Source organism: Cavia porcellus, unplaced genomic scaffold (genome assembly GCF_034190915.1).
Source record: "Cavia porcellus strain 051 isolate PalLab524CR breed Dunkin Hartley unplaced genomic scaffold, mCavPor4.1 scaffold_7, whole genome shotgun sequence".
Taxonomy (NCBI): Eukaryota; Metazoa; Chordata; class Mammalia; order Rodentia; family Caviidae; genus Cavia; species Cavia porcellus.
The window spans coordinates 9337321-9351695 of NW_026947490.1; the positions used below are offsets into that span (position 1 = coordinate 9337321).

At 41.0% G+C, this 14375-nt stretch overlaps 1 protein-coding gene across 1 annotated transcript in view; it reads right to left on the reverse strand.

The window, feature by feature from the left end:
- Bach1 (BTB domain and CNC homolog 1) overlaps positions 1-3064 on the reverse strand; it is a 53448-nt gene extending 50384 nt beyond the window's left edge. Inside the window, exon 1 of the mRNA XM_003467177.4 lies at positions 2961-3064. The gene's annotated coding sequence lies outside the window, so the exon portion shown is untranslated. The remainder of the gene's footprint in view (positions 1-2960) is intronic.
- Positions 3065-14375: the final 11311 nt, after the last annotated feature.

Consider the following 14375-nt stretch of genomic DNA (forward strand, 5'->3'; position numbering starts at 1 on the left):
TCCAAGGGGCCTGGACTCTGGCAAACAGCACTCGGCTTACCACACCTTGGACTCTGTAGATTACCTTATTCGGCATATTTTTAAAATAAAAATAATCTCATAAATCAACTGTTCCACCACATAAATTCTCTATTTCATAGAACCCTAAGGAAATGTACATTCTAGGGTTTAAACAATTATGTCATTAAAAGAACACCAAAAAACTGAAGAGATGATTCCTAAAATGTAAGTCCAGATCAGCACTGAAATAAGAATCTGACAAGAAATTTTAAAAGGTTTTTCCAGTGTTCTTCTGAGTAGCACCTCTTATAACAAAGGGTGTAAAAGGCACACAACATGAGATTTAACTGAATGGTAAATACCAGCCAAAGCTCAACGCCACCACCCAGGAAGGGATTTGCAGAATGCTATTCCCATTAATTCTCACTAATAGGGTATAAGCTTAGCAAAAAGAGAGAAAGAGAGAGAAAAAGAGACAAAGGGAAAACAGACTTCCAGTGAGAAACAGATCAATTTGTAAAGGCATCTGCTATACTGTACACCTTACATTACATTCCAGTGTGTAAATTATCTTTACATATCTCCACTGCACCTTCTAGAGTATCACTATAATTCAGATGACACACATTAAACAAATGAACTGTTCGGCTTCCCACCAAATTCAAAACAGGTGGTATCAAGTGTAAATGTATTTTGTCTATTTCTACTGTTATTTCAACAATGCGTTAAGAAATTTACATTCAAAGTTCTACACTGTAAGTGATGTACAATGTGAAATGGGAAGAACTACACAGGAAATAAAAACTATTAAGAGTATTTTGAAATAACCATAGCTTTTAAGGAGAAATCAGAAGCATTAAAAAAAGGGAAAAAAAATTCCGGAAAGCTATTGCTTAACAAACTATTTCACAACAGAAAAAAAAAGGTGAGAATGAAGGACAAATACCCACACTATAAAATATGCATGTGCTGTTAATCTGAATCTTTAAACTTCATGTCTTATTTTACATAAAAGCAAAGTTTCAAAATGCAAAGTTGTAACATTTTTTGTTCCCCAGGCGAATCATCTTGTATCACATTTTAGGAAGTCTTTATGCCTAAAGATGTCATGATTGCTAATCTCAGGTCTGAAACATAAAACAAAGTAATCATCATTCCTATTACAAATTCTTTTAAATTAATTACCTTCAATAAAAGCTAATCATTCTTTTGCCCCAAGAGCCAGCTTTGTACCGCCATATTTCCCATTCCTAAACTTTGTGAGCACTGAGGACTACACTGCATGTGCCACAATGCTCATTTTTTTTCCAACAAGAAGCAATGACACAGGACGTAAGGACACCATCTCCGTATACATAGTGTGCCTTTGAACACACGGTTCTTTCCAGACTTGACTCAATTAATTCCACACACCTGTACTTTTCTTACTTCCCTCCTGACCCCAGAAACTACCGGTGCACGCATGGAAACCCACAAGCCAATAGAAACAAGAGGCGGTCCCCTTCTGCGTCCTCACATTATAAAGAACAAATTCACTTTAAGAAATGTATCCACCACTCTGCACAAAAAAGAAGAAATACACCGAGTTCACTAGTGTTCACCGGCTGATTCCTAGCAGCCAAAGTCTCTCCCTAGCCAAGCTTGTTCCAGGCCCGCCAATGTGCTCTCCAGCAATAGGTCACGAGGCTGCCCTGTTGTTTAAACACCAGCTCCCTGCTGCTTGGCCGCTTCCTAAGAGTGCTTCTGCATGCACTTCACCCACTGATTACCTGTATCAAAACAGAGGGCTGTGGCGGGGTTCTCTACAGCCTCCCAGTACAAGCCCCCTCCCTAGCCTTTTATAGTGGAGGCACGTGATGAACGTGTCTGCACAGCTGTTCTTCATTACCTCTAGAGCTGGGGCGCATGACTCAGCAACCCAACTTTCACGAGTCATCCTACCTTGTTATCCAACCAAAATACTGAACAATGGTCAGTCACTTGACAGAAATGCAAGTTGAACAACCAGGGCCACGCTACGCCCGGGCCAGGGCGACTCATCGGGAGCCTCCGCCCCCACCCCCAGGCTCAAGATGTCCAGAGGCAGAAGTGGCAAGTGCTTTCAAGCCCAGCCCACAGGGCCCAACCCTTGCACCACTACCTCAGGACCAGGAAGGAGCCGGCTGACACCTCTTCCCATTTCTCTGCTCCACCGAGTGAAGCTCTCAAGCACTGTGCCACCAACACGCTTGGGCTTTCCACCCTTCACCTTCACGAGTTGCCTTAAAATGCAAACCTTCTGGGGTATTTAGAACGTGCAACATACAAACAAAGACCCAGCCGTGGCATCTGACGTGGGTACAGTCCCGGCTCTGATACGGAGCTGAGAAAAGATCAGCATCCTACAAAACTGTCTTTGTTCTTCCAAGCATGACGTCGCAGCCTGTTTTTCCCACACACGTTCTTTCACAATTACTACTCCACTCTGCCTCAGATCAGCCCCGGTGCAGTGCCAGGAGGGCTCGTAGCCTAGGAGCAATCCAAATGCGCGATGCCACTCAATGACAGGAAACTGCCGGGTGCGAAGAAAAAAAGGCCACGGGAGCTCGCGCGAGTCCCCACAAACACGCACCGCCGTCCCCGCGGCCCGCGCCCTCCCGCAGCTGCTCGGCGAACACGCGTGGGCGCGGGTCCCACAAAGCAGCCCTCGAGGGCCGGGAAGCGGCCCCCCACGCCCGCCCGCGCTCCAGGAGGTTGCGCGAGCTGGGGCTTCCGCTTCGGCCACCACGCGAGGCCTCGCGCCCGGGCCGCGCTCCGCCGCCGGCCGCGCTGAGGGACGCGGCGTAAACAAGGCGCGGGCCGCGGGGTCCGCACTCGGGCGCCCCCTCCGGCGGGCGCGCCGCCCCGACCCCGAGCCGGAGCCCGCAGTCGACTCCACCGTCCCCGGTCCTGCCCGCCGCTCCTCACGCCTGTCCACTCACCAGAGCCCCGGCGCGGTGGCGCGGCCCGACTGACGGCGGCGGCTGGAAGAGAGCGAGCGGGAGGGCGGGCGGGAGGGCGGCGGTCAGGTGACTCACTCCCTCCGCGCGGCCGGCGCCGCCCCTTCCCCGCGAGGCGACACGCCCACCCCGTGACCACGCCCCCCCTGTGTCACGCCCCCTTGGCGCCGGCCCCGCCCCGCGCTCTGCAAGGTCCTGGCCTCTGCAGTCCTCTTCCCCAGCCAGACTCGGGGCGACTGAGTAGGCTCACAGCCCTAGGGCCACCTTCTTTGTCTCTGCTGAGAGCAAAAAGGAAAGGCTGACGGTCTCCTTCTTCCAGGTGCTCCCAGGACATTGGAAGGGGCCTGCACTGAGTCCCTGCAGACAACTGGAGGGAAAAGAGGCACCTGTCCCTTCCCCCCACCTCAGAGTCCCCAGGAGGATCCGTTTCTGGAAGAACCCGGGGCGCAGTCCTGGGCTGCTTTACATGGGGTGGCTGGGGCCCCAAGTTCGGAAGGCATTTAGCTTGCTGAGGGACTTGTCAGGTGCATCCGTTGAGAGCTTGGAGGGTGAGGGAGACATTTTCCTTTCCCTTCCCTAACTGCTAAGCTTCCTTCGAGTTGGTGTTGTTTCAGATAAGGTTTTCCAGAGAAATCCGAAAGGTGCCTGACCTAGAGTGAACCTTTCTCCTTATCATCTCATTAATATGCAAACCCGTCTCCAACAAAAACCTCTTGCTTTCTTGTTTGGAAGACACTGCGGAGGGAATTATCCCTAGTTTGCTTTCTACTTACAGAAGTAATCTTTTTCTGTCTTTTATCTCTTGGTTGTGCTCCTTGGCTCTGAACTTACCTCTGTGTTGGGTTACACATGGAGGATTTTGTAGAAAGCATCTGGCAGCCCTACTTTTGTCTGACAAGCAAAAACAAGGGCATCTGCTAACAGGTGTTCCCTTCATGCTGTGACTGCCAGGAAACTTGGAACCAGGTTCAGCACCAGGCAGTGTCAGCTGGCTCATCTCAAACCCGGCTTATGCTTTCATCCCCTAGTGCTTATTCTAGTATTTATCTGATTGTCAGTTTTTAAATTATGTTACTGAGCCATTTAACACCTCTGGAGTTCAAAGCACTGTCTTTCTGTGCACGGGGGCAAAGCTTAGACGTCTAGAGAAAAAACTGACTATGCTCCAGCCAACCTGATGAGCTTTCTGGGGAAGGTGGCCTGCCTCTGAGGTCTGTGGCAAAGGAAACATTTGTGTGAAGGCATCTTTTGGTGGCTTGTGAGGTCAAGGGAGAGACAGATGGAGAAAATGCGTTTACTCCTTGAACACAGGAAGACCCAGTCTTGGAGCTCCCACATAAAAAGGCTACTAAGATAATTAATTCAGATACTATGGCTTATGTGACTACATTTTTGTAATGCATAAATTGTGAGACTTGGGGAAATTTGAATTACATCCAGAATACATGAGATGATGTATGTGAAGCAGGATTCAAGTGAAAAGAACAAGTGATAAAATCACATGGAGTCAAGGAAGCCTTCTTGTTAAGCTCCATGCTTATCGCCCTAGTAACCATGTACCTGGAGCACTGACCACATTGTTACAAATTTGTTATAAATTAACTGAGGTGTCCCCATACTGTTCTGTATGCGTCATTACCTTAGTAAACTGTTTGCTGTGTCAACCATTGTTCCCTTTGTGAGAGACAAATGATGCTGTGTCAACTTTTGTTCGCTTCGTGAGAAACAAATGTTCCTGGAATTAGACTAAGGGCTGTAACTTAAGAAAAGCAAATATAAGGGCTAACCACCAACTGCGAAAGGTTCCTGACCTCATGTAAAGGGAAACAAAGGCCTTCCTAATTCCTGCTCTGTCACGTCACTCGGTTAACGTGTTATAAAAATCTGTCAAAATTCTGACTCAGTTGCACAGCTTTGCAAATTCCATCTGCACTATTTCACTGGTGCCAGCTAAAATAAAAGTGCTTCCTTTTTTTTAAAGAAAAAACATCGTCTTGCCCCATTTTTCATCTCGGGGGGCTTTTCGGGTACAACACTTCCTAGACAAAGTAATATTTGTGCCTTCATTATGAAGAGTGGAGCCCAGCAGTCCAAGGAAGATCCAGAGTAGAAGGTAAATGACGTTTGAAGCTGCCTGAGTTCATGGTGCAAGTGCAGATATTTGTTGAGAAGTGAAGAAAGGACACTTGGGAATAGATTGTGAAAGGATCAGTGTTCTGACAGACACCTCAGAGTTTTTAAAACTGACCTCTCCTATCCTGAGCCACTGGAACAATATCCTTCCTTCTTCCTGCAGTTATGGAAGTTTTTCCTAAGGAAAGAACTGATCATCACTTTGGGAGGGACTCATCTTTCCTAGAGATATTTTCTAGCCAGAAACTGATGACATGCACTTTGATATGGTAAATTACTTGAAAAGTTCCTACAAAGGTCTACAAAGGGTTGAGACCCTCAAAGAAAGCATAGAGGGGTGACTCTCAAACTTCAGTGATATGGGGGAGCCTCATTAAAATGTTCATACCTTCTAATTTCCCTAAGAGTCTAATTTAATAGTTCAAGTGAAACCCAAGGAACTTACTTTTAAGTTCTGGTGCAAAGGATCTTCAGATAACCCATAAGAAGCACTGAGTTAAAATTTGTGACATATGAAACACAGAGAATGAAAACTGATTTGAAAATGAAATAAAACCAAGCCGATGAGAAAGATATCGTGATCATACCTAAAATTTGAACATTATCTTTTGGGCTGGGAGACTAAGTAGAAATCTCTCAGTTATGTGATTGTTTTTAAATACTAATTCTAATGTGAAGAAATGGGAGGAAAAGATTGCAGGTTGGATGAAGAAATGAATGATGACACAGTAAATTATGTGGCATGACTTGTTTGCAGTATCCCTTGCTCTGAAGAAAAAACACTTAAGGTGTCATTCTTTGAAAGCACAGATGTCAGTGGACACAGTTCATGAGCAATCCCTGTGTTGTGAGCTCTGGTTTGGTACTTCCCAAGTTAGCATAACATTGTCTGGCCATGGAAGTCTTCAGTAGTCCTATGTACTCAGAATCAGAAAGAGGACTTACTTAATTGGTCAGCTTTTAAGAATACAATATAAATATACAGTATTTTTTACATTAACTCCTAATTTATTAAAATACTTTACCAAAACAGATTTTTAAAAATTATCTTTGGTTATAATAAGAAATATTTCTATTTTTAAAAAAACTTTCACATTCTGGGATAAATGTATGATCTTTTTATTGGTATTGGTACTAATTTGCTATTTGATAAATAAAAGGTTCCATGCTGCTGTTTCACAGTGATTTGCAATTAGTGCTTCTTTGTCACTTAGTTTTATTTTTAGTGCATTTTTCTTTAGGATGAGTGCTGTGGTCGATTCATTGTGCCAACTGGAGAAGTTTAGGAGCTTAACTAAGTAGCTAAGCAGTTCTACATCCTAGGGTGCAGAGGACATGCCCTGGGATGACTATTTACGCTCTAGGCAATGGCTGACTCCTTGCATCAACCTGAGTGTAGAAGTTTAATTAGTGACTCAGCACGGGCCAGTGTTCTTTGTAAACATCCTGACCCTGTGTAAGAGGAGGACAAGGAGATGCTGCGAGCGCTACACCCATCCTAGGGAGGATAACCTTCTTACAACATACAGGAGGAAAAGAAGGTTGCTCTCCCTTCTCTGCTCTTGTTGCTTTTGCTGTCTTCTGAAACCTTAAACTGTTACCCCCTCGCCATGCCACCCTGCCTTGGACCCAGCTTATATGGACTGAAACCTCCACAAACTATGAGCTAAGTAAACCTTTCCTTCCTTAACTTTGAGTATTGGGTATTTTGTCCCAGCAATGAGAGAAAATTAAGACAAAAAATTATTCATTATGCTTTTCATTGACTATGAACACGGATGAAATTTTTAACAATACTTGCCAGCGTACTAACTATAGTGGTCTCAACGTTATTTATGTTCATTGTCACATTTCTTTCAGAAATGTTACTTTCTTTTCAAAATTTTTCAGTCATACACATTCTTTTCCAGGCCATAATACAGATCTTATTAGCAAAATAAAATCTTATCATTAAATTAATTCTGAAAACAATTAAATAACTCCAAACCACAAGTAAGGAAAGATTTTCAATAAAAGCTAGAAATCTCCATCATTTTCTTCTCCAATGACAACCAGATTGCTTTGCCTAGCTCTCAGAAATGAGAGAGCCAAAGCAAATAGATGAGTGACATGAATGGACATAAGGAACAATGTGGCATAATATTTGGACAGTGAGACATAACACATATCCTGGAAAAATCCTTCAGGTGAAATCACTCTATCACTTCACTCTGCCCACCTCCCCTTCCTAACCTCAGGAAAAATATAAGTATCCACATTATTCCCTACCACCCTTAGAGTTGTACTTTGCTCTCTGCAGATGCAACATATTATCTCTAGCCAGCCCCTGGGCATTATACCCTTAGTTACTTTCTGCATCACTGAAACGTAATACCCAACACTCACAGCTGTAAGGACGAGAGGTTTATTTTGGCTCACATTTCATAGAGGTTTCCGTCCATAGTTGACTGGTTCCAAGGCAGAGAAGCATACCAGAAATTATATGGACTTATTCTGATATTTTAGGCTCTTTTTGTATCATGCAATAACTAATAAAAATTTTCATCTAATAGGTATAACATGAATTGAAAAAGATAGCTCTGCTTTAAGTGAATAAAATAAAGAAACAATATATGTTAAACACATATCTAGGAAATGACTCTATTTGGAAGGATGAGATGTTTAACCCCATTTAGTTAAAACAAATCTTTTTAATTTATAACTTGAAAGTTTTACCTAAGTAAAAGGAGATTGGGAAATTAATATTAAACTTGAATTCCAAAGGCATCAATTTAATTGATTAGAACACTAGAAAATGGCCCATTGGCTAAATAAGAATAAATACTGTTGGAAATGTTTTTATATCCCTCAGGATAAACAAGAAAAGGAAAGAAGGGGCAAATCTCCAATTAACTACATGTGCCCCTTGAGTTTCCAAAAACAAACTCTAATATAATTTGATTCTTTATGTTTAGTAGTAAGAAGTCAAGCATAAATCCATTTGCAAGCGCCACATGATGTGTCATAGGAAAGAAAATATTAATCATAGATATTTCTGTCTTTTTTTAAGAGACAAAAAAACCCGTGTTTCTATCAGCAGATACAAACAGATCAAGCCTTGCATTTATTACTTCTTTACTTGGTACCTGAAATCCCTTGAAGATTATTAGGTGTGAAAATTTTGCATATTTGTAAACCCTCTATTAAAACACAATTTAGCAAGACCCTGTCTCAAAAATAAAAAATTAATACCAAAGCTGGAGATGTAGCTCAGTGTGAAGGCCACGTGCTCAGTCCACAGTACTGGGGGAAAAAAGAGCTCAGCTTCGTCTTGTCATTGTGCTCACCTGATGCCTTCCACCATATTGTGACACAGTAAGAAGGCTCTCACTATACATGGTCCCTTGAGCGTGGCCCTCACAGCCTCCACAAGTGAACGTCTGTTCTACTCAGCCCGTTTTAGTACCTAGAAACTCCTGCTGTTTATAAACCTCCTAATTTATGGCAGTTCTTACAGCAGCCTGAACAGACTAAGATATTTACCTACGGCAGAAGTGAGGACACCCTTTGTCTTATTCATAATAAATGGTTGGTAATATTTTTTATTTTAGAGAGATTAAGATAAAAGAGGACATAACAAAGCAGATCAGAACAGAACAATTTAAGCAACACAGTATTTCACCACAAGACAAACCCATATAACAGTAGCTACCACAATGTCTCTTTCCTTGAAATAGTTGAGTATACCTTCATACATAATAGTATCAAGCATAACAAAATAGTATATAAAGCCATTAAAGAGAATGAAAGTATTACAGGTCATTCAGAACCAAGTAACAAAAACCAACAATGTTACTATATTATTTCATTGTTCATAAAAAATTTGTTTATACTACCACACATAATAAAATCCAATAAAGTACAACATGATTCAACCAATGGAAACAGAAGAACAAAAGTATGGTAGGACTTCAAAACAAGATGATATTAAATCAGCACTGGCTATTATAATGTCTTATTTTCTTCAAAATAGCTGTTCATACCATCACAGATAATAAAATAGAATAACCCAGGATAAAACCATTCCAACTAATGAATGGAAACATTATAAGGCTTCAAAGCAATGTAATGGGGAATCATGATTACTATTAACTTTTATGTACTCTTACCATTTCTTACACTAGGGAGACTATACGGTATTTATACATGTGAGTTTGATTTATTTTGCTTATGAGTATGGTCTCAAGTTGCATCCATTTATTTATAAATATTTCATTGTGATCATTCTTTATAGCTGAGTAGTACTCCATTGTGTAAAAGTACCACAACTTTTTTATCCATTCCTCATTTGTTGGACACTTAGGTTGTTTCCAATATCTGGCTATTATAAATTCTGCTACTATAAACATGGGTGCACATATATCACTGGGGCATGAATTTTTCAGTTCTTCTGGGAAAATGCCTAGAAGCAGAATAGTTGGCTCAAATGGAACTTCCAATCTCAGTAAAAGGTTGGAAATTAAGGAAGACATAGGAACCAGAAAGTCTGAGTTTGTATCTTTTTTTACCCACTTATGCAAACTTCTGTTAGCCAGTTTCCTATCTGTGACTAAGCTTTTAAAACTTAAATTATTTAAACTTTAAGTATAGTCTCATTTCTTCATAACATGACCAAGAACTGTTACAGATTTTAGGGTGCCTGCACAGAGAAACAAACTAAAATTTGCTGAACACTGAATACAGGCTAAGTTATATCAGTTTTATTTTATCTAACCTTCACCACAGCCAGAAAATGCAAGAACATCCATTCCTGTTTCATGATGAAGAACTCAAAGATCAGAGAAATTAAACAACTCATTCAGCATTACACTGAATAAGTATTCACATGCAGGGAAGCTTATAGAGCATATAAAATCATAAGCAAGAATCACAAAATGCAAAAATTCCATTCTATATAATTTAATTGCATTAGTAATATCTACATGAAAATTGCAAAGTATAATACTATCACAAATTTAAAAAGTACAGAGATATACGAAGAGTCCACTGACCAACTTGCCTGAAAAGATGAGGAGAATAAAAATGGAAATTAAATGAAACCAAAGGAACTTTTAGAAGCATGAAGAAGAGACCTCTAGGAAGAAAAGAGGTGACCATTCTGTTTCTGAGATTAGAACCAGTTCAAACCTGCTACCTGGTGTGATTAGCATTCCTGCCAAGTAAACTGAACAAGGACTCTGGGATATAATTTATGCTGACCAAATCATAGACACCAAGATGGGTCAAATGCACAAGGCTGTGATCTGAAGGAAATAGATACAGAGCTAGAAAGTGTTAGCAGAGCCATGAGACTCCAACCTCAAGCAGATTTGAGAGGAAAAGAGTTTGCAGGAAAGCATGTCAACAAGGCAATGCAACCTAATGAGGGTCAGCAAAACCATCAGAAAGTTCTCTAGCCTGTTCAGCACCGAAAGGACTCCCATGCACCATGAATGGGTCTGCCTTAGTGTCGCCATGGTGCTCACCCCTGACAGGGAGCATGGGACTGTGACCTCAACAAAGGCCCTTGTGCACTTCCAATATTAGCAGCCAGTTCCTCCAAACAATTATGGCCATGCCATGCACTGTAATTTCTGGGAGTGGGTACATTCTCATGGCTCTTGTATCAAGTTCCCAAAAAGCATTTGTTGGAAAATGACAAGCTAACATCTCTTTGATTCTCATCGTTTCACATGTGTGTGTGTGCACATGTGCGTGAAATGCACATGTGCACACACACACATAATGCAACTATACCTTGTATCTCACTCTCATGTGCACTGGTCACCATGCTCAGCACTTTATATATTTTTTCCTCTTATAGTCCTCACAGCTTATGGAGGAAATATTATTATTCCCCCTTTACAGACAAAGGATCCAACGTTTAAAGAGGTTGAAGAACTTCACCCATAATACAAAGTAAAGAAGAGACAGAAAGTCAGGATTCAACTTGATGCCTGATGTAGAGTCCATACTGTAACCTAGCATGACACCAATTCTGGTGCCAAGTCAGGTTGTTGTGAGAATTCAGTAGAATGGCATACATAAAAGCCCACAGTCCATTGCCCAGCCAGGTAGTAAAAAGCTCACGGAATGTTATTCATTAGTTGAGCCAAGACTGAGATACAGTTCTGACAGATGGCAGCACCTGTGTTCTCGGGGACTGATGCTAAACAGCTCTCAGTGTAGATTTATTATTTCAGCCAGATAGTATCAGGAGTAGGTTTTTGTTTTTTAAAGAAAGCTGGAACCAAGCCTTCTTTCAAGAAATAACAGCAGTCATGCAGCTTGAATTGTATGACAGGAGACACTAGAACATCAGATAGGCTTTCTTTGGATCTTGAGGGGAGAAAGTCAGCCATGTGGTCTGCTTCCTGCTTATTCATAAATAGAAATATGTAAGATTCCTGTGACTAACAGCCAGTGAGAGAAGGATGAAATGTTACCATACACAAGCGTAAAAGAAAGCAGAAAAAAAAATAGCGATGTCTGCAAAAGATGGCACTCAGATTTCTACTTATGACCATCTTGGGATAATAGGGATAAGATTTACCCTCCTCAGCACTCAGAAGGCTGAGACAGGAGGACCACTGTGAGTCGGAGGACATCCTGAGCTAAATAGTGAGTCCAAGGCCAGCCTGGACTGCGTAGTGAGACTCTGTCTCAAAAAGACAAAAATAAAATAAAATAGTTTTGCACTCCCGCCAGAAAAATTTAAAAGCCCTGGAAACAAGGGGAAACAATGATTTTTAGATGTGCAATTCTGGTGATACAGGGTTATCCCTGCTTGGGAGAAGGGAAACAGACATGGTGGGTCCTGTAAGTGCTGCGACACTGCTGTCTGAAGAGAGAAACCCAGGTGAAGTTTGGTGGTTGAGTGGAGAAGATGGAGCTTAAAGTAGGTAACCAAGGCAAGTAGGGTTCACATAGCAGAATGATGGAGAGAGGAAGGGGACAAGGAAAGACAGAGTGACAGGTAGAGACAGAGAGACGGAGGGAGAGAGAGACAGAGAAGGGAAAAGCGAGAGAGACACAGAGATAGAGAGACGTAAATTAGAGACAGAGAGTTCAGTAATCTGCAGAGCCCTCTCAGGCCCTCAGCTTTGCAAAGGTCAGCGCGTGCCTGTGAGAATAATGATGGCCAATGTGGAGACAGAGCCACCTAAAACAGTGCAGAGGGAGCAGAGTAGAAAACCCCTTTCACGAAGCACTGGGTGGAGTGTTCAGAGGATTTTGCTTTCATAGCAGGGTAAAATTAGCCCCAAAATAAAAGCTGCTCTGATATCATCTAACAAAATTTGGACATTCAAAAGGAATTGTTTTCATGATAGCATCCTAATAAACTCAAAAATATTTTTGGGAATTTGAAACTAATCAAAATCTCCACAAAGACAAAATTCACAATGAATTGCATCGCCGAATATCATCCACCTCCCTGCCCCCCCACCAAAAACCCTGCAAGAATAGATGGCTAACCACAATGAAAAGAAAATCAGGCCATCCTAAATGGATCCAGAAATGATGGGTTGGTCTGCAATTGATACGGTTAATAGACAAGGATATTAACATGTCATTAGAACTATATTGTTTGTCCAAGAAGGTAGAGAAAAGGTAAGCACTTTAAATAGAGATGTGAAATTCATTAAAATGACTCCCCAAAGTGAAGTATCACAGCACACACTAGTAGTCCAAATTACACAAAAGGCTACATCAGGGGTTTGTTTGGGCCTAGGACTTGAAAGCTAGGCTGACTTTGTTACAAACAAAACAGTCACTTGCATGGTGAAAGGACCAAAATCCAACTTCTTCTTTCTGGATAACACCTTTTTACCAGTGAAATTCCTCTATTTTTCCCCCCTGTAGGTCTAGCTCTTCTAATTAAATTAGGCAGTGTATACAAAGGTCTTAATACAATAACTACCCCTAGAAATTTCACAAAATAACAGCCATTATCTTATATAAATAATACCTAGCAACTAGGGCTTTTGGTAAAATGCTCACGTGTGATAAAGGATTTACTTAATGAAGAAAAGAAAAATTGGGAAAACTTAAAAGTGTTCAAGAAATATAAACTTAAAAATTTATTTAGTCATTTTAAAAGCATATTTTTGCTTGTTTTTACTTTTCAATATCCCCAATGAAAGGCTATTTTATTACACATGAGCTCTTCAATGTGAACTACTTCAATTCCTTTATCTGGTATATCAGAACTGCAAAACTCATTGTTGTGTTAAGATGTATTAACCAACATTTTTAGAATACAAACAAGGAAATGATAAGGGAAAAAGTTATTTAGAAATAATTTCTTATTTGTGTGTTAAATACCAACATCCTTGGCATGAAAAAATATTCACTGGGAGTGTGGTTATAAAAGAATGGCAACTAGCTAATGTAGTAATGTCTTGCTGTACAACAAACTATAAAACATCACAACCCTGAAAAACAGCAATAGACATGTATTTATCTCACACTTTCCATAGGTCAAGATGGTGGGAGCACTTGGCAGAGGTCCAGAATCAGAAGCCGTCATGAGATTGTGGTCAGGATGCTCTCCGGGACCACAACCTTTCCCAGAGGATGATTTGTCTATTTGTCTTTGTTGAGAGAAGGCTTCTGATCCTCCTTTTCTGGGTTTCTCTGTGGGCTTCTTGAATCTCCTTGTGGCTGGGTGGCTTCCAGCTAGCGGTGAGAAGTCCTTGTGTCTACAGCAAGGCAAAAGCTACATTGCTTTTATAATTTAGCCTTACAAACCATACATGGTAACTTCTACAATGTCCTATGGGGGATACACTCCATTCAAATTAAGGTGGAAAAGGATTGCAATAGGACACAGACATGAAGATTTGAGGGGCGTTAGGGAACAACTTAAGAGACTGGTTACTATAAACCTTAACTGAAACATAAAGCTTAAAATGTATGACATTTGGAAATTACCAGTTTAAACATTATATTAAATTCATTTCAATATGGATGTTTTGCTTGTAGATTTTTTTGTATCTGTATTTTTGAAACTTAGCAATGGGAGGTGATTTTACCATTAAGAGAACATAATAGAAATGTACCTCCACAAATCTAGATCGGTTAGGGCAATCACTCAATATAGTTATTTGATTTATCAATAGATGCAGTAAGCGCAATGAGTCTCTTGCCAATATTTAGCAATAATCTTTCTTTTTTACTAAATAGAAGTATACTTTAAAGAAATGATTTAAAACCATAATAAGTAAACATAAAAACCAATAACGT